Here is an 18,926-nt window from a genome sequence, read left to right on the forward strand (position 1 = left end):
TGATTGAACATGGTACTTAGGTGGGGTGCCAGTTTGTTCTGTAGTTCATGTAGAACACAGCCTGGGATGTTGTCTGGTCCCATGGATGCTGTGTTCTTGGCTTTGGAGAGTGTGGTTTTTACCTGTGCAGCCATGACTACAGGAACTTTGCATTCTTCCGGTATAGAGATGGGCTCTTTAGGGGGTGAGAGGGGGGTAAAGTTAGCACTGAACCTATCTGCCATGATGTTGGCAATATCAGTTGGGTCTGTATATTTAGTGCCATTGTGTTGTAACTCAGAGCAAATCTGAGTGTTGCCATTGAGAGTCTTGACATAGCTATAGAATGTTTTGTGGTTGTCTTTAGAATCAGTGGCAATTTTGTTTTCGTAACTAGCTTTGGAGGATTTTATCAGGGAACACAGCTTCTTACTGAGGCTGACCAGGGAGCTCCTCCACTCGTGGGATTTTACTCTCTTTTGCAAGAGTTTCTTCCTTCTGTTGTACAGTTTGTTTATGGCAGGGGACCACCAGATTGGCTTTCTTTTTTTGAGGATAGTGTCTTGGTTCTGTTTGGGATAGCACGATCCATGCACTCATGTAAGTGCTTATAAAGTGCAATTGTATAGGATTCAGTAGTCGTAACTGTATTGTCCATCTGCATGGGTGTCATGAAGTTCACCACTTCTGTCTTAAGAAGCATGAAGTTGGCTTTGGAGAAATTTTTTACCATGGTTTCCTTAATGGGGGGTGGAGGCAGGATGTGGATATCTAGGGTAATTAGCTTATGGTCGGATCGGACCAATGAGGCATTGACTTCAGGTGTGGAACACCGGTCACTCATATTGGTAATGACTAAATCTAGGATATTGTTGCCCCTGATGGGGGTGTGGATAAGTTGATCCAGGGCACTGGAGTTTATGAATTCCAGAAAGCGTTGAGCAAAGAAGTTGATACATGAGTAGTTTTCCCAGTTAATGGTGGGGTAGTTGAAATCGCCCATTATTAGGGTGTTTGGTTGAACCCTAATATTTTCCAGTACATCAAGAAAAGAGGAGTGGGAATCCTGGGGCATGGTGGGTGATCTGTAGAAAGCTACAATTTGGATTGCAGTTTTGCCCAGAGGTAGTTGCACCTGGATAACCTCGGCTGCATTATGCTGAGGAACTAGCCCGGAGGTGTGGATATCCTTAATGAATATGGACACACCTCCACCTTTGGTGTTCCGGTCCAGGTTACATGGCCGAAAAGTGTGGTATGAGTTATAGCCTGGTAGTGCAGGGGTGCTCTCTGGAGCCTTGAACCAGGTCTCAGTCACTGTACAGATATCAATGTTCTCCATTTTAAGGAGTGCCTCGAGTGAGTGCATTTTGAGATTTAGACTTCTAGCATTGAGTAGCATCACCCTCAGTTTTTTCTTGCCTGTTCCTGTTACGGTGGTGAATTTGTCATTTGAAACTTGCCTAAAAAAGGCACTATAGGGGCAGCAAGAACCTTAGCCAGTATCCGGAATCCCAGGGGTGACAGGTGCAGGCTATCTCTGGCAAAGCATCGTGGTCTGTCGACCATGTCACCCCAGGCAGACAGATACTGGATCCCTTTAAAATGGCACCAGAAGCTTAGCCAATTGTTGAAGTCAATCAATTTGTCCTTGTACTGCGGCATCATTCTGGGTGATGGCAGAATGCTACTCAGGGCTATGGTCATACCTGCCTGGGCTACAAGATCGGAGAGCTCTTCCATGTCTCTTTTCATGTAGTCCAGGGAGGTACATCTCAGGTCGTTCACACCAACATGGACAATGACAGAGTCATATTTGTACTTGTTGTGGAGTGACCTGAGTGCGTGGGTTATGTGGCAGATCCTGGCACCCGACAGGCAGCCGACAGTAACCTTCTCCTTGTTTTGCCTGGTGAGTGGGACATCAGTGTGCCTGACTATAGAGTCGCCTATGACTAGTGTGTTGTATTTCCCCCCAGGCAATAATATCCCTATATTAGAAGAAATCATAGCCTGGACCTCAAATAATATCCGCAACAAAACAATAATTCTAGGTGATGTTAACATAAACTGGCTGGATCACACAACTAACTCTCCCAATGTGTCCATCAATCTCTGTAACTTCACTCAGCTCATCACTAGCATAACCAGACCCAGAAATAATAACAGTGGTTCCATTCTTGACTGGATCTTAGTCTCTGACCCTAACAAAATTTCTTCAGAAGGAACTCTCCCCTGCAATATTAGTGACCATCAGCCTGCCTACATAACACACAACACCTCCACATCCCTGAACTATCACCAATACAAACTCACCAGAAAGTTAACTAACTTTGACCAAACAAACTTCAACAAAATGCTGAGTAAAATCAACTGGAATATACTAAAATCCCCACCTCTTGGCAAACCTGTTGAATTATTCAATTCAACATTCCCAAACATTCTCAATAGAATACCCCCCCCCCTTCAAAACAAGAGAATAAAAGCAAATCATGCAATCTGGCTTACTAGAGAAACCAAACAACTTATGACTATAAGAGACAGAACATGGAAAAAAAATGGCAGAAAAGTAAAAACCGCATTGAACTCCAACTCTTCACAACCAAGCCAAACGTCTAGTCATTAAGGATAAAAAACAATAATATCTCTGTCTCCAAAATGATTGTAACCATAACCCAAAAAGATGCTGAACTCAGTCTCAACTCTACTAAACCCAGGCACCAAAAGCAACTCCTGGCCAAATCCTGATAAAACCCCATGCCAAACTTTCTGCTTTATAGATACTATAGCCAACCTAGCTGCCAACTTTCCACAAACTACTCATTACAACTACCCAATAACTCATTTCTCATCAACATATTCTTCTCCCCAGTCTTCTATCTTCTCTCCTATTCCTACTTCCACCCTAAGTAAGCTGTTGTTAAAACACAAACCCAGTAGCACCACCCCAGATAACCTACCCCCTGAGTATCTACAAATGTCAGCCAGATCTAACAGCTACCTTATCAGTATTCTCAAACAAATCCATCCAAGAATCCTATGTACCTTCCATCCAGAAAAAGCCGACATCATTCCTCTACATAAAGGAGGCAACAACACAGACATCTCTAATTTCCATCCTTTTACCATACTAGCCCCCATCTCTAAAATAATGGAAAATGCATTCAAACTCAACTCATGAATTATCTTCTCATCTGATGAAGTTGCTGACGAAAACACTGTGGTCCAGTTTAAGGCGTTCTGTTGTTTTGTGTTTATTAAAGTTGGTTTGCTACCTGGTGACCCCTCCAGTGCCTTATTTTTGGTTGTTTGTTTGTCTTTGGGCGATTTTTCCATTCTTTTCGTTTACTCTTTCACTGTAGCCAAATTCTGGAACACACTTCCACCTTCTCTCAGGGCCATTAATAGCACCCCCTTATTCAAAAAGTCCTTACATCAATATCTCTCCTCTCAATGGCAATGCCCATGTACCATCTCCAATGCCCCGACAGCCTGATATTCCTATTGGACCCCTTTTAACCTATACGCATCTCTTTCTTCCTTCTTGAGTGTCACCCTTGAAAAGCTTCCTTTACCCTATTTGCCCTTGACAATCTTCCTTTACCCTATTTGCCCTTGGCAATCTTCCTTTACCCTATTTGCCTCACAAGATATATGAACAATAGTGTAGCTACCCGTGCTTGTTTTTTGCATACTACATAAGCTATTCTGCTCAGTCTATCTGCCTAAAGACTACTATATAATGGTATATGTGTATGGCTTATCTGTCCTCTCTGTTAAATTCTTAATATATTGGACACCTTTGCCACGAATCAAAACTAATTTCAATAACCTCTAACCATATAAGCGTATAATCTCCCACTTGATTCTCCTGAATAATAATCTTTTTGTAACTCAACTACATTTTGGTAACTCTTGTTAAACAAATTTATAGTTTTTTGTATAATGTTATAGAGCTTTTCTGCCCGGGCCTCCACTGAAACTGGGCTCATTTCAGCCCAGAGGACTTTCCCGGACAACAAAACCAAATAAATAAACAAACAAATAAATATATAGTAGGGTACCACAGACATCAATGCTAGGCCTTTCATGTTTGGCATTTATTTTACAGGAATCTTAAGAAGGATCCCCGAAGTGTGGTTGATCAAGTTTGCTGATGAAATGCAGATTGGGAATTTTCTGTTATTTGACTAATAGTAAAGTGCTCCAACAAGGACTGGAATAAGAACAAACCTGGTGCTCTGACAATGTTCTCAAGATAAACCCAAAAATGTAGCACATATGTTATAAGCAGTACTCCTTTTCAAACAGATGTGGTTATTAATGACATAGGTGTTTATCTGGACAACTGTCTCTTTCTATTTATCTTGGTCCATCATCTTGTTTGCACCATAGTTAGGAAATCCTTATGTCTAGCTAAGTTAATTTCCAAAGGACTATCTTCAAATCAAGTGGAGTCATCTTACCAGTGTACTCTTCCCTTATCAGACCCATCATTAAATACTACACACCCTTTGATATGTACAGCTCCAAACATATTGCTCAATTGGAAAGGCCACAACAATGTTTAATATAAAGAAAAAAAAAAGAATGCCTTAAATCCATTAGCAATCCCAATAGATTAGACGAGCTCCCCTTAAACCCAGTAACCTACCAGGTTTTCCAAAGGGAATTCTGTCATTTTTCTCAATCCCATTAATCTATTTCTTCACAAAACCAGTGGCTGTACATACACCCACACTTTGAACTTAAATTTCCAACATCAAATAAACACGACTTGCTTGCAGGATAGGTTTCTATCTCAACTTATTTCCAAACACTGGAAGAGGTTACCACAGTTCAAGCAAAGCACTGCTTTGATTGCCTTCAATGCTAGTCTTAATGGTTGGATAGAGAGACACAAATTTGTACCATAGCCCTTCCTGATTTGGGAGGTGAGCACTATTACGAGCTCATAATGGCTTGCAAGAACTTTGACTTACGTCTACCTAAAGATGAATATGACTAGGCATTTTATGGTCCCTGTGATCACTTGCCTAGTACTGTTTCTATGATGCTAAGTTCCAAACTATCTACGTAGGTAATCAGTGAAACTTCACCCTTGTAGAACTGTGTATCATTTCACATGTCAAAGTTTAATGTGAGATAATAGTGTTAAGAAAGGAGAGTAAAGGAGTTATCATTCTGCCATAATGTGTTGTCCTGAATGTCCTTTCTTGCTACATCAGATGAAGGAAAGCAGCCACCACAACTACATTTATTGTTGAGACGTGACTGTAAATTCCCATAGGTATCTGTGCTGAGTCTCTAGAGCCCAAGCAGTCCAGGTATGACCTTGTGCTGATCAGATCTTCCTCCTGGATGTGGTTGAAAATTGACTCATAGTACCTATTTTCCTTTCTTACTGTTGTTTTGTCTGCATGTCCTCCCTGTGGTTACGTGGGTTTCCTCCGGGTGGTCCGGTTTCCTCCCACATCCCAAAGACATGCAGTAGGTGGATTGGACACTCTTAATTGGCCCTAGATGTGAGTGTGTGCGTGTGTGCCTTCTGTGGAAGGTTGGGCGCCGGGCTGGCAACTTGACACCTTAAAACTCCACTGCCAATCATGAGCAGACAGGTGATCCGCTGTGGCAACCCCTAACTGGAAAAAGCCGAAAGAAGAAGAAGAAAACTTGTTTTGTCTGCATGATGTTTGCAGTTCATTTTTCTTCTCTCACTTAATCACTTTTAGAGTGTTTTCAACTATTGCTTTATCTTTTGTTTCCTTCCCAAACTTCTTCTATAGATGAGACCTTTGCTGGACTTTATTTTCCTTTTTATGTTATTTTTAGTTTGCCGTCTTTGTTAATTCTTCTTTCTCCATCATAAAACCATTATTTTCTTGCAAATAGTACGACAGCTTTTGTCCATAGTTTTTAAATTTGTCTTCAGTTCTGTACTGCTCTGCTACATTTCTTTCATTTGTAGAAGCGATCCTTTCATTCTAGGTGTGCTGTTTATTCCTCTAGGTTCTTGCTGTAATTTTTCATCCACACTGCTGATTTCCCAGACGATAAGAATGAATTTAAGTTGCCAAACACTTGCTGTAGTAGACTCTACTTGCTGTCTCTCTCTCTCTGTTAATTCACTTATTCAGGACTTCTTCCAGTAGATAGTATAGCAGCTTGTTGTCGATCTGAATGTGAGGAGGGGCTTCCTGCATATGGATAACATGCTCGCCCACTTTATCTGACTGCAATACATTTTGTACCCAATTAACAACATACTGGAATGGGGTAGAGTCTCTTTGAGCATTGTCCAAAAATGAGATTTTCACTGATAACAGAAAGCATAGGTTGGCATCATTCTAACTTGTCTGGGTTTCTGCTTTAGTAAACTGATTCAATAGGATTGATTATTTCATGAAGTTTGAAAAATTATTGGTTTGACTTATCTTTGGCATAATGCTCACAGTTGCTCACCTTCTTTATTACACCTTCACAATCTCAGCTCTCTCTATGTCTTAGATAACCATTGATGGTCGCTGTGCTGGGCTCAATTCATGTTTAATTTTCTTGCTGGTTTTTCTTTCTGTATTCTCATTTTAAATTCATCTTTTAAACTGATTTTGGTGACCCTCAGGAATATCCTAAGGAGTTGTAATGAAGCATAGAACAATATTCTGCAGTCACTTCCATAAAGCATTTTGACATTGAAAACTGGCCTCAACATTGAAATGAAATGAAATGAAAGACATTAACCATCGGTACATCTCCACTAAGAACTATTCAGGCACAAATTATAGTTCTTCTACTAAAAGAAAATCACTGCACATTACTGTTCATGCATTATGAAAGGTAGAGCTGTTGAAAATTGTACTGAATAGTATGCAAGACTGGAGAAAATTAGTCTTTACAACAAAAAGAGTAAACACTATCCCCAATGATGAAACAGAGTGCAGCTGAGACAGAAGATGAAATGAAGAAAAGTGTTGCATTGTGGGAAGATCTTAAAGGAATTTACCTTTTAGGGAAACTTTCTGTTGAATACCTTAACTCAGAAACAATAGATTTAAAGACATTAACTGACCAAAGTCAAGTAGAGTAGTTCCAGAACCGCAAAGTGAAGACAATAGTTCGTAAAAAAAGGTAAGTCCTTTATTAGTTGCCAAGTGGTAAAAATCCAAAGACAGTTGGTACAAAGCAGCAAAATCAAACCAAATGGTAAAATCCAAAGTCAGTAGGTACAGCAAAATCAGACAAGCGCTTTCGCTTGGAGAATGCCAAGCTTTTTCAAGTCAAAAACAGTTGCCTGCAGTGAGGCAACTGTTTAAATGAGGATGTTAATTAGTCACATGTTTGGTTAGAGCTGAGTTGCATTAAGAAACAATTGAGACTGTTTTGAGCAAAAGAACAGCCAAATAATAAAATGAAACATTAAAACATTAAAATGTGCATAGGTTAAATTGACATTGCATTGTTTATACATGACTGGTAAACCAAGTGAGTGTTATGATGAAATTAAAAACTTTGCTTGTCCAAAACGTTTGGATAGAAATACAAATACAAATACAAGTGGAAGTTTAAAAAAAGCTGTGTGTGATCCAAGTGAGTTTGAAGTCAGCAGTCCTGTGTAATATGAGAATCAATGTAGTACTGTTATGTTAGCCTTAAGAATAGATGTTATGATGCATATGAATTTGCACTACTTGGTGACTTGGGGCAAGTGTGTTCAATGGGCAAAGAAACAGTGTTGAAAAATAGTGAAAATAGGATGAGACATGCTATAATCTAGCCCTTCTGAGCTTCAGAACCGAGCCTATACTAAGTGTGCCATTTAACCCCGGGGGCCTGCCTGCATCTAGCTTGAGTTGCCAGACAAGCTCCCTGTATTCCAAGGTCGATTCCCAGTCCCCTCCTCTAATGTTAGGGTTCACTTGTTCAAGGATCATGAAAGACAACTTGTAATAGGGACATGTAAGTGAGTGTTTGAAAAAAGCGTTGCTTTCCTTTTTCTTTTCAATGTCGTAAGTGTGTTCGTATAGCCTTGACCAAAGTCAAGTCTTGAAAAATGCACAGAGTACCAGTCAAACTGTGGTGCCAAACAAGCAAATTGAAAATAATGATTTGCTTCTACTAAAGATTCTGGATGGGGCAAGTTATAGTTAATGGCTACCCTAAGAAAACATTAGGTAATGTGATGGATTTTATTCACAAGTGCATAATACTAATATTTTAAGAGGCACACTAATGTTGACTTAAATCAAACAGACAGGTTTGTATAACTATAAAGTGCAGTAAATGACAACTCCTGGACACAATACTAAGAGCTGAGTGCACATGTTTGATCCCTATAGTTGGCATCTGGCATCCGTCATTATCTGGAAAAGATATATTATATTGTAGAAGTTCAAATGTTTATGCCTTTTTGAAGGAGAGACTATTGCTATCATCATGATCAAGAGATTATGGGCAGAAAGGGACAGAATGGAGAGAGGATGACATCAGCAAGAAAAGGAGGGCAGCATTGCTGGAACAGAGGTCATTTTTAAGTCTTGCTGAGTCCTTTCATGTGCTTTTTCCCTAATCTCACCAAGACAACACTGATAATGTAGACTGAATTTTATAATATGTCATGGAGACAGGTAAGTTAAAAAAGAAAAAAGATAGCTGGGTGTATATGTCCCACATAATGACGTGCCCAGTTCTGGTAGATGCACTGATGTCAGGAGTGAAAAAATGTCAGTGTAGAATCCTCCAGACAAAGAAACATTCCTGCAATGGTGTTAGCCAACACTCCTGGGGAGGATGACTCCCTGTTGTAGAAGGAAGTAGAAATCCACAAAATCCACAAAGCTGACAGGCCAAAAAGGAGCCACAATGATGATAGAGTAGATTATTGAGGACCAGAAAGAAACTATGTATTGTTACTATTATGCAAGAAGCCTAGACTTTCCAGATATTGAAAAAGATTAGGAGAGAAATTAGAGGAAAGAAGAATACTTGCACAGGAAAAAAAATGTTAGAAGCTTCAATTAAGAATGTATGTTCATTAGTACAACAGATTCATGAAAAGCCTTACATTGACAAAGAAACGTTAGACTGCTTGGCAAAAGAAGTGATAGGGGAAGTGCAAAAATATACATAACAAAACCCAGAGATTTTTGAAAGATATGAGAAAAATATAGACATGGGAAAGAAAAATAAATCTGACGTTGTAATATTTATGTAAAGGAGAAAGCCAAATTAATCAATACAAAAAAGCAGCTCCAAATATATTTATAGAGAAATACAGGCAAAGGCACTCAGATGTAGAAAATTTCACAATTCAAAAAATAAGAACACAAAGGGGAATTGCAAAGCAGACAATTAGTAAAGTAGAAGTTAAACAAATATAAACTAAAGTTATGGAATACTTGCAAAGTGAAGGACTTACTGTAGAAAGTCTAACACAAGTTACATCACAGCATGATGGAGCAATGAATCCCCAAATTAAGGAGAAACTGATGGAACAGGAAGTATCTGTTATGGGAAAGAAAAGATTTGATGTGCAATATTTATGCAAAGGAAAAAACAAAACTAATCAATAAAAAAGCAGCACCAAAGATATTTGAAGAGCAATACAGGCAAAGGCACCTGGATATGGAAAATTTCACAATATAAAAATAAGCAAATAAAGTGGGAGAGAAGAAAAAAAGATTAGCAATGGAGAAGTTAAAGAAATCGAAACTGAAGTTATGGATTACCTGATAAGATTAATAATGGTTGCTCAGGATATTTGGCTACATACACGTTGGTTTATAAAGTCCATTGAACATGTGGGAGAAGCAGACAAATGTAGGTTCTGTAAAAAAGAACTGGAAGGAGTCGTGCACTTTGTTGCTGGGTATGATGCACTTACGGCAGAGGGTCTCTACATGGACAGGCACAATAATGTGGCAGGTCTGTTGCATTGTAGATTGTGCAAACACTACAACATTGAAATATCTGTGAAGCATTAGAAACATGAACTACAAACTGTTATACAGCCAATGTGAATTGAACATCACATGGGGGTCACCCATTATTAGCAATTAAAAAATAGATGCGAGAAAACCAGATATAACAGTCCATAAAAAAAGGCAAAATTAGCTTTGATCATTAAAAATGCTAAACGTAGTTATTACAGTGTCTTATGCACAGAGAGATACAAAGTCACAAAATATCAGGGTTTGCACGCAAAAATGAGACCAACGAGGAAGAAAGGTTTGCAGACAGCTCTAGTAGTAGCAGTAGGAGCAATGGGTCTCATAAAAAGTAATTTACTGTCTTATTTTGATATACTACCGATGCATGTAGGCCCATATGAATTACAGAAGGAGTCAATTCTCTGCTCATTGTGGGTGCTGAGAAGAGCACTCTTGGCTAACATCAAAGACTGGAAAATTCCGATATCATGAACTCTCTTCATACTCTGATTTGGAAATGGGACCCCTTCCTATGATGGTGTTGGAAACCCAAAACACTTGGATAAATTATATCATAATATTGCAAGCTTTCATCCTAAAGAAATGGCTCTTGGTGGATTTTTTAAGCACCTTTCATCATCTACTTCTTCCTCTTTGAGACTGCTGCTTGATAGATGGCCATTTTTCATGTCCTACTCTTGGTGTGATATACCAAATATGATCCTATGACACAGAAAAGTATTATAGATGTACATAAGATGTGGCAGGAGACAGTAACCATGTTTTTCCTAAACACACAAAAACAAAAATTTTCATTTTGGGAAAACTGTTGGGAGTGCTTTCTTATACATGTGGAGAGCTGGGGTTATTAAATTTGACAATTTAAGGCATGGCAATATGAGCTGCTAATGAGAGGTCATCATATGGTCCACAGTTTGAGGTCCTCTGTCTCCATTTGATTATTGTGTGACTCTGTGAAAGCCACTTAAACAAGCCCAGAGCCTAGGTCTCAACCTAGATGTGCAAGCCAGTTAACAAAATAAAAGCACCTTAAATAATAAGTAGACATTATTTGGCCTCATTTTGCCAAATCTTTTTCAGCCCATTTTGCTTTGGGGTATCCTCCTGCAGCCCATAAATGGGGTTTACTCTGAATAGGCACCTGTTATTTACATTTGATGCATGGAATTATCTGCCTCCCTAAAATCTAAAACCTTAGGAGACCACAACTTGAAACAGTGACACTAGCAAGACTGCAAAGCAGAAAAGTATTTTTACAGGAGGCACGCCCTCTGCAACCCAATAATGCATCAATCCCCTACAACCATGAAATGTATATACCAACTCTGAGTTATCAGAAATACAGAGCAGGAAGAGAAGAGAGGAGAAGAGAAGGGAAGGGAATGGGAGGGAAGAAAAGAGAAGGGAAGGGAAGAGAAGGGAAGGGAAGGGAAGAAAAGGGAAGGGAAGGGAAGGGAAGAGAAGAGAAGAGAAGAGAAGAGAAGAGAAGAGAAGAGAAGAGAAGAGAAGAGAAGAGAAGAGAAGAGAAGGGAAGAGAAGAGAAGAGAAGGGAAGAGAAGAGAAGGAAGGAAGAAGAGAAGGAAGGAAGGAAGGAAGAAAAGGGATGAAAATGGAAGGGAAGGGAAGAGAAGAGAAGAGAAGATAAGAGAAGGGAAGGGAAGAGAAGAAAAGGGAAGAAAATGGAAGGGAAGGGAATGGAAGAGAAGAGAAGAGAAGAGAAGGGAAGGGAAGAGAAGGGAAGAGATGAGAAGATAAGAGAAGAGAAGGGAAGGGAAGGGAAGAGAAGGGAAGGGAAGAGAAGGGAAGGGAACGGAAGGGAAGAAAAGGGAAGGGAAGGGACGAGAAGAGAAGAGAAGATAAGAGAAGGGAAGGGAAGAGAAGAGAAGAGAAGGGAATAAAAGGGAAGGGAATGGAAGAGAAGAGAAGAGAAGAGAAGGGAAGGGAAGAGAAGGGAAGAGATGAGAAGATAAGAGAAGAGAAGGGAAGGGAAGGGAAGAGAAGAGAAGGGAAGAGAAGAGAAGAGAAAAGAAGGGAAGAGAAGGAAGAGAAGAGAAGAGAAGGGAAGAGAAGGGAAGGGAAGAGAAGAGAAGGGAAGGGAAGGGAAGAGAAGGGAAGGGAAGAGAAGAGAAGAGAAGAGAAGAGAAGAGAACAGAAGAGAAGAGAAGAGAAGAGAAGAGAAGAGAAAGGGAAGGGAAGGGAAGGAAGAGAAGAGAAGAGAAGAGAAGAGAAGAGAAGAGAAGAGAAGAGAAGGGAAGAGAAGAGAAGGGAAGGGAAGAGAAGAGAAGGGAAGGGAAGGGAAGGGAAGAAAAGGGAAGGGAAGGGAAGAGAAGAGAAGAGAAGAGAAGAGAAGAGAAGAGAAGAGAAGAGAAGAGAAGGGAAGGGAAGAGAAGAGAAGGGAAGAAAAGGGAAGGGAAGGGAATGGAAGAGAAGAGAAGGGAAGGGAAGAGAAGGGAAGAGATGAGAAGATAAGAGAAGAGAAGGGAAGGGAAGAAGAGAAGAGAAGGGAAGGAAGAGAAGAGAAGAGAAGAGAAGAGAAGAGAAGAGAAGAGAAGAGAAGAGAAGAGAAGAGAAGAGAAGAGAAGAGAAGGGAAGGGAAGAGAAGGGAAGAAAAGGGAAGGGAAGGGAAGAGAAGGGAAGAAAAGGGAAGGGAAGAGATGAGAAGATAAGAGAAGGGAAGGGAAGAGAAGAGAAGGGAAGGGAAGAGAAGAGAATGGAAGAAAAGGGAAGGGAAGAGAAGAGAAGAGAAGAGAAGAGAAGAGAAGAGAAGAGAAGGGAAGGGAAGAGAAGGAAGAGATGAGAATATAAGAGAAGAGAAGGGAAGAGAAGGGAAGAGAAGAGAAGAGAAGGGAAGGGAAGAGAAGGGAAGGGAAGGGAAGAGAAGAGAAGAGAAGAGAAGAGAAGAGAAGAGAAGAGAAGATAAGAGAAGGGAAGGGAAGAGAAGGGAAGAAAAGGGAAGGGAAGGGAAGAGAAGGGAAGAAAAGGGAAGGGAAGGGAAGAGATGAGAAGATAAGAGAATAGAAGGGAAGGGAAGGGAAGAGAAGAGAAGGGAAGGGAAGAGAAGAGAAGAGAAGAGAAGAGAAGAGAAGAGAAGAGAAGAGAAGGTAAGGGAAGAGAAGGGAAGAAAAGGGAAGGGAAGGGAATGGAAGGGAAGAGAAGAGAAGAGAAGAGAAGAGAAGAGAAGATAAGAGAAGGGAAGAGAAGAGAAGAGAAGAGAAGAGAAGAGAAGAGAAGAGAAGAGAAGAGAAGAGAAGAGAAGAGAAGAGAAGGGAAGGGAAGGTGAAAGTGCTAAATGCAGTACTCATTTTCTCACTCTTCTCTCAGTCTAACCACAATTACAAGATGCCAGTAACCTCCTAGTGAAAACATTCTGTGACTCGATCAATTCACCAGCTGCCAAACCATAGGCTTCCCTCATAAATGTACTTCAAGAATAAGGAAATGTTACTTCTGGGTTAAAGGAGTAGAAGTCTTTGATATAAGAGGTTATTTGCTGGAACTCTCAATAAATGTTAAAATGCCTGCTACACATATTATGGATGAGAAATGCTAAAAACAAATATTTAAAAAAAAGGTGCTCACAAAATTTGAGAAAGTAAGACAAACTTAAGAAAATAGAATGACTGGAGACTCCCAGGAATACTACACATGCTTACAAGTTTTTATGAGTAGTGGCTACTTTAACAGTGATGTATACTGCTTTATTAAAAAGGAGATGATTTGCTGAAAAAAAAGTTGAGAGAGATCTCTGGAACTACATTAAGACATGATATATGTTACAAAATGTATAATAGGAAGAAAACAAATGGACAGTCAAATCTGCACTGGTTCTTGTCATATAAGAAAAAAAAACAGCTATACCTCAAGGAGTTCAGACACTATGCCATAAAGTCTCAATGTGGTGGTTTCCAGTGGTTTTAAAAACAACAGAGCGCAGGGAGTCACAAATTATGCATGTAGAAGTAGGGACAGTTAATTACATACCTTTAACGGTAGCATGTAGTGATATGAATTCCTGAGGCAGACCGCAATGGTGGAGATGCTTATAAAAAAACTACCATTCAAAACTGATGTGGCAGTCACCTATAGCCACTGTGATATTGTTAATACCAAGTTTTGTTCCAACATAAAAACATTGATAGTACAGTAATGAACATCTGCAGCATCCTGTTAGATAAAATTACTACATCTGTGGTTGATTTAGGCTTAAGCTCGTCCCTACCAACATCTCTCATATTCAGTAAGTGACTGAGTAAAAAGTGTACCTCACTGATTCTTCTTAGGAGGATAGATATTATCAGTCTTATGTAATACAGATAATACAGATGATCAAGCATCTGGCACAGATAATTGTGATACTTTTGTAGCTGTAACTCTGATTTAGATATTGGTATAAATGATAATATTAATGTCCGTCTAAATACACTTTTGCCTGTTATTTATTCTTTCCTATAGAAATATCACCATTAACACTTTTTATTGTGTTAATTTTGAAGTAAAAGAACTTACAAATGGTTTAATTGAAATAGGAGCAATATTGTTTAAAGTTCTAATAATCTAAAAGGGCAGGATCTCAGGAAACTGCAACATGATAGGGATGATACGATTAAGCTCATGGAAAAACAAGGTAATATAATCAAAATAAAAGTTTTACAGTGTATTAACATGCATGCACAGCATTTGCAATATTAATATATCTAAAGAAGGATTAATCCATAGAAATGGAAGTTAGTTTTACATAATTTAAAGGAATTTGTGCACAACAGAGTCAGCTTAGAGTTTGTTTTTCTGAAAAGGCCTTGTCATATTATGGTTGCAAAGGCATGGATTCCTACATTCTGCTGCTGAAACGAGTTATTATTCTGGCTATCATGAATTTGTAGGCTAGCATACAAATGCAGAACTCATAGAGGAAGTAAATAAACCATTGTTATATCTGACAGATTTTCTTGTGTCTTTTGGCTTTTCCCAGTTAGGGGTCACCACAGCTGAACTCCGGTCCGCTAATGACTGGCAGTAGATTTTTTACGTGCCGAGTTGCCAGCCCTGACGCACAACCTTCAATGAAGGTACACCCATTCACGCATGTCTCCACACAGAAGACGCTCTAGCTGAGAATCGAACAGGACAACGTCTTACTGTGAGGCAACAACGCTACCGCAGTTGTTATATCTGACAGATTCTCTTACCTAAATAAGAAACTGCATAATGTTTGCTGTTTGATAATATACACCTCTTCTGCATTGTTAGCCATCTAAATTTATCAGTAATATGAAAAGTAAAATCTAACTGTTGCACAGAAGGTAAGTGATGATACAAAATACTTGTCAGATGATTGTAGCTTTGTTTGGATTGTGTATTGCTGCATTTAATATGATTTATTTTAAAGCCTGCCTGTATACTTTGTGTGTTGTGTTTCATTTTGTTTGCTTTACCTTCAATTTTTCAGCAGGCATAACTGATAATGTAACATATAAAGTGCAGGGATTATGTTATGAAAATGAGAGAGGAGTCAGTTAGCCATACACAGGTAATGGCATGTGAGTCTTGCTGTTCTAAAAGGAAGTAAACCTTAAACAGCTACACAGAAGGCAGTCAGCAAGCAGCTGCACTGAAAAGCAGCTCACACCCTGGGATTCAAGTGGTTCATGTCTGTATAGCACAGCAGCGCATCTTGCATATTCATGAAGGCATGCTGCTGTTTAACCTACATGGACATGAACTAAGAACGAGTGCAGGGCATGTGTTCAAGTAGTGCACGGACACTGAACACGCGCCCTACACTCAGAAAGTGCCACATGGCACTTTCTAATATGATCTGGCATAATATTAAGGAATTACTCTAATATTATGCCAGTATTTCAGTGTCCACAGACACTGAAATGAAATAAATGATCATTTCAGTGTTCACGGACACTGAAATACACATGGCAGCAGAAAAGCAATGCGGGGTGTGTGACAGATTCTGTGACACACCCCCTGCATTGTAAAAGTGCCATAAGATACCTTCGCAACCTACTAAAGCAGGAAATATGTACAAAAGCACAAATAATGGGGGATAAATCCCTGAAAAGGGACACATCGTACATATTGCCCTCACAAACTTAGAAAGTTGATAGAAAACAGGCCATGCATTAGCATGAATTACAGAAGGATGGAAGTTTGAAAGCAAATATATGCCAATATTCCCTGACAGCAGTCCATGTGGACAAAGGCACAAATAAGGGGGGGGGGACAAAACAATAAAAATAGGAATACTTCTGAAATATTGCCCTCACACACTTAGAAAGTTGACAGAAAACAGGATATGTATTAGGAGGAATCTCTGAAAGACAGAAGCCTGAAAGCCATATGTATGCCATTATTTACTGAATGCAGTCCTCAATGACTTGTCAGAATACCACAATACTCACTATATAACATAATAAAATAATAATATATATTTTTTTATTTCTAGGCTAAGCAATGTTTAAGTGTAGCTAGGTGGGTGTGCACGTTATGGCCCTTCTCTTACCATAACTTAAACATCCCATAGGAGATAAATACAAACATACAGATGAAATTTCCAAGCCAAGATAGTGTAGTGATTGGAGTCCTGGCTATACATGCAGGCATTCACGGTTTGAGTACCATGACAGACAAGCTATTTTTATTTGGGAAAGCAGTGTTAAAATTATTTTTTTAAACTTAAATTATGTAGTAACTTTTTTTTGTCAACCAGGGTAGTGCAGCTGGTATACAATGTAGGTTTGAGTGCATATAACATGTGAAACCACCCATGTACACACAAGTGTCCCATACAGTATAGTCATACCCCTTGCCAATGTAAGGAAAGCACACAGAGGGATGGTCATGTAAAGTACATCAAATACACTTAATAAATGAATGGTCATGTAAAGTACATCAAATACACTTAATAAATGAAGTCAGTCTTCTGATATATTTAAAAAATTAAAAGTGAGTAATGGTTAGCAATAGTCAGCTATGCTTAGCAGGTGTAACCATTGCTATGACCATTATTTACTGAATGCAGTCCTCAATGACTTGTCAGAATACCACAATACTCACTATATAACATAATAAAATAATAATATATATTTTTTTATTTCTAGGCTAAGCAATGTTTAAGTGTAGCTAGGTGGGTGTGCACGTTATGGCCCTTCTCTTACCATAACTTAAACATCCCATAGGAGATAAATACAAACATACAGATGAAATTTCCAAGCCAAGATAGTGTAGTGATTGGAGTCCTGGCTATACATGCAGGCATTCACGGTTTGAGTACCATGACAGACAAGCTATTTTTATTTGGGAAAGCAGTGTTAAAATTATTTTTTTAAACTTAAATTATGTAGTAACTTTTTTTTGTCAACCAGGGTAGTGCAGCTGGTATACAATGTAGGTTTGAGTGCATATAACATGTGAAACCACCCATGTACACACAAGTGTCCCATACAGTATAGTCATACCCCTTGCCAATGTAAGGAAAGCACACAGAGGGATGGTCATGTAAAGTACATCAAATACACTTAATAAATGAAGTCAGTCTTCTGATATATTTAAAAAATTAAAAGTGAGTAATGGTTAGCAATAGTCAGCTATGCTTAGCAGGTGTAACCATTGCTAAGACATGAATGCTAAGCAGCAGGTAGCTCAGCTAAGTGAATTTGCACACTGTTAAACACTGCTCAACAACTTCTCCTTTAAGCAGTGTTAAAACCAGCTCAGCGGATTTGCGCACTGCTTAGCGGAGCTTAACCTTTTCAAGATGGTCCAATGACAGCAAATGGCGGGAATATCACTCTATTTAAATGGTGCAGGTGGGAATCCAGTCATAATCTGTTATAGTCCATCTGTGCAGATACAATGGCTGGCGTAGGAGAGGGAGTGCACTTTCGGGTGCAATTCTGGAGCATTTGGGAGTCTAGGGTCATGTTGGACTCCTAGTTAAAACCAAAAAGGGGTCTTTCTGCATGGAAAGCAATTGCACGGCTCCACTGAAATAAACTCCAAGACAAAAAGTACTGAGCCAGCAAAACAGTGAAACTGGAATTGAAAAATATTTATTATTTCAGTATTAAAACAAATAAACCAAACCGGTTTCGGATGGTAAACAACACAGCCTTCATCAGTGTGAAGTCAAATCTATATCTCCATTTGTCTTATATACCTACAAATATTAGAATGCAATTTCCTATTGGTTGCTCTAAAATTGCTAATTAAGTCCAGGTGGGAACAACCCACCTAACTTGACAATCCATTTCTTATCTTTAGAGTTCAAAATAGAATGCAACCCTGTTTTATTTAGTTTATTCCCTTTGACTATGTCAATTATCATAAAAGTAAACTTGGCAGTAGTATGTGTTAAATAATGTTTATACAGTGCACTTCTGGATTTTTTGCTTTTAATGTCACTCATATACTCCAAGATCCTCAGCCTGAATGGACGTGATGCTTGGCCAATGTAAAAAGAGCCACAACTGCATGTGGCTAAGTAGATTAGCCATTCACTACTGTAATTTGCAAAGAATTTTACATCATAAACAATACCACAATTTTTGCTGGTGAATTGTTTTGATTTAAATATTTTGTTGCAGTGAGTACAATGGCTGCATGGGAAACATCCTGTAAGAGGCCAAAAGACAACTCCAAGATAGGCGTTACTATTTGGAAATGCATATCAACCCCACATCTAGGTTTAAGAAGCAAATAGATGAATTCCTGTTACAGGCAAAGGAGGAAGGTATCATCACTGATAGAGTCACGCAGCAACTTATGATTAGTGATCCCACCAGTCAGTACATCTACTTTTTGCCAAAAATACATAAAGATCCTGTAAATCCACCTGGAAGACCCATAGTGTCAGGTAGCGGTTACTTTACAGAACCATTATATATATTCCTCACTAAACATCTGAAGCCCCTATTACGGTGGGTACATTCACGTTTAAAAGATACTATGGAATTTCTTAAAATTATTTCAGAAACTCAGCTTGAACCAGAA

The sequence above is a fragment of the Protopterus annectens genome, chromosome 15.part0 (genome assembly GCF_019279795.1).
Source record: "Protopterus annectens isolate FY-2018-M chromosome 15.part0, PAN1.0, whole genome shotgun sequence".
NCBI lineage: Eukaryota > Metazoa > Chordata > Ceratodontiformes > Protopteridae > Protopterus > Protopterus annectens.